This window comes from Mastomys coucha, unplaced genomic scaffold, assembly GCF_008632895.1.
Source record: "Mastomys coucha isolate ucsf_1 unplaced genomic scaffold, UCSF_Mcou_1 pScaffold3, whole genome shotgun sequence".
NCBI classification, from domain to species: Eukaryota; Metazoa; Chordata; class Mammalia; order Rodentia; family Muridae; genus Mastomys; species Mastomys coucha.
Genome location: NW_022196909.1, coordinates 48,622,339 through 48,624,966, shown reverse-complemented (window position 1 = coordinate 48,624,966; position 2,628 = coordinate 48,622,339).

The window sequence follows — 2,628 nt, the reverse complement described above, 5'->3', positions numbered from 1 at the left end:
TGCCTTGGCCAAGAAGTTTGTCTAGTGTCCACCGTCTGGTGGAGACACGGCTACTCTGGCTGTTGGCGCGAGCCAAGGAAGAGTAGAAGAGGAAGTAGGAAGGCGAGAAGGGGTAGAAGAAGGAGCAGAGGCTGGAGTAGATGGGCGTGTCGCGGACCAAGTGACAGGCAGTTGAGGCGGACGAGGACTAGAGGCAGGAGCGGGCTCTCGAGTAGTCTGAGAATGAGTGACAGGAAAAGTCAAGTGGACTGGGGGCGCTGTGAGAGACAGGGATGAGCGTTAGAGGAGGAAGAGCAGAAAGTTGAAAGGTGAGAAAAGCGTTCCTGAAGTTGAAGAATCTCCGTCAGTTCCTGAATTTGGGAGATGAGGCGAGTCTTCATGTCTAAGAAAGAAGGTGGAAGGGCAGAGGACAGGGTTGGGGGAGGCCAATCTTCAGAATGATAACGGGCCGCTTCCTCCTCAAGGGCGGCAGCATCGCCAGGGTTGAGCAGTTCGGAATTGCGAGGAAGGCAGCGGGGGCAGAGGGAGAAGAGGTGGGTTTTATGGGTGCAGATGGTTGGTGGAAGACTGGAGCACAGAGAGGTTGAGAAAGGCCCTTCTCCGCAGCGGAGAAAGGGTCGTCATAGGGAGGAGGATGATGACAAGGAGAAGGAACCGGGGGACCTGTGAGGGGAGAGGTGGATAGAGGGGAGCAGCGGGAGCGGCAGCAGGCAAGGGCGGAATCTGACAGTCCTTCTGTGGCATATCAATGAGAGTAAAGGAAATAGAGGCCTGAGATGGAGAGCGAGAGGGCGGACGAGAAGGGGGACGGGACCCAGGCCGGGACTGTGAGAGACAGAGTTCTGCAACTGAGAGGAGCTTACATTTCCCTGAATCGGAATCAGCGCCCTCAAGAATGTCTCAGATGAGACCCCAAAATGTAAAGATCATTGCCGTGACTGCTTTGTCTCCTTCAAGTTTTATTTTTTCATTAAGTTCACGACCAACCTTCTGCCATTTCTTGGAGTGGATAACTGGCCCGTCAATGACATGTCTCATCAATAAAGATAAAGAATTCGATCAAATCTTTCTTTATGACCTGTATTCCTCTCTCTCTCTAAGTAAAGTTTTGAGGTCCTTTACAAAGGTTGCTGTTGGGAACCAAATGGCCCTTGGCATACCTACCTCCACCTGACTAGAACCCAGAGACAAATATTCTGCCTGGCAACCATAAGTTTCCTGTTTGGCCCTGAGAAAAGAATGATCAGTGTACCTTGACTTCTGAGAAACCGTTTTCTCTTCAACCGTTTCCTCCCCACCTGTTGTCCTCGGGGATCCCCCCCCAGAAGATCTTGTAACTCTTCACTGCACTCCTTCATGCCCCCCGCCCTCCCAGACCCTTGTTTTAAATTTGAGCTCCTGCTTTTAGTAAATGGCTCTTGACAAGCAATGCTTCCTTGAGTCCTGTCTTCTCTCTCGCCCATTCTTTATTTTCAGGTTGCGACCCTCCTCATGTCCCCCAAATTACTGAGACCCGAGGGTCGGGTCAGGGTGGCGCCCAACGTAGGCACCCGAGGCACGGGTCGCACCCCCCCCCCGACGGATTAAGATCCGAATCGCCCTCTGATTTTCATGATTGCTACTGCTCGCCCAGCTGCTGCAGTTAGTAGGCAAGTCATTCGTCCTAACTTTTATCAAGAATGGGTAAGTCCTTGTCTACGGAGGTCCGTTTTATTAAAGACCTCAAAGAAGCCCTCAGAGAGAGGGGCATCAGGGTTAAAAAGAAACATTTGGTTGAATTTTTTATTTTTATTGATGAAACATGTCCTTGGTTCATGATTAATGGTCCAACAATTGATTCTAAGAAATGGCAAAAAGTGGGACGTGAACTGAATGTTTTGATTAAAAAAGAAGGCCATGACACAATTAGCCATAGTGTTTTTTCTTATTGGGGTCTCGTCCGTGATATCACTGAATCATCGGACGCTGAGGCGGGACATAAACGACTCTTGTCTGTGGCAAAGTTCTGCCTGAGACACTCCCATCCGCCCTCTCAGTCTTCCTCTCATTCTTCTGTGCCTCCGTCGTCGTCCACCCTTATCACTATGCCCTCTGACTTTTCTTCTGATCCTCCTCCCTCCGGCCCTCACCTGGCCAAGTCCTCCATGTCTCCTTCCTCAAAATGCCTGTCTCATCACTCACCCCCTTCTTCGCAAACTCAACCTCCCTCTTCCCTCTACCCTCCCCTTCCTCCGCCCTCCTACGACAATCCCATTTCCTTCATGGAACGCGGCTGCTCCCCCTTTTGTGCTCCCGTTATTCCCCTGCCTTCTAAGCCACTGTCTGTCTCTTCAATTTGTCCTCCTGGAGACCCCTCTGTGAAAAAGTCTCCCCCAGTTCTCCTTGCTCCTTCCGCTCCCCCTGCTGGTATTCTTGCCGAGCCTGGTGGTGACCCTCTGGTCCCTAGCGACGCAGAGGCCCTTGAGGAAGAAGCCGCCCGCTACCGCTCTGAGGATTGGCGTCCCCTCACTCTGCCGGTCACCTCTGCTCCTCTTCTTGCTCCCATTTCTGCCCTTCCTTCCTCACTTGTTGTTGTAAAGTCACACTTGACATCCCAGATTCAAGAGCTGACTGAAATCCTTCACCTTC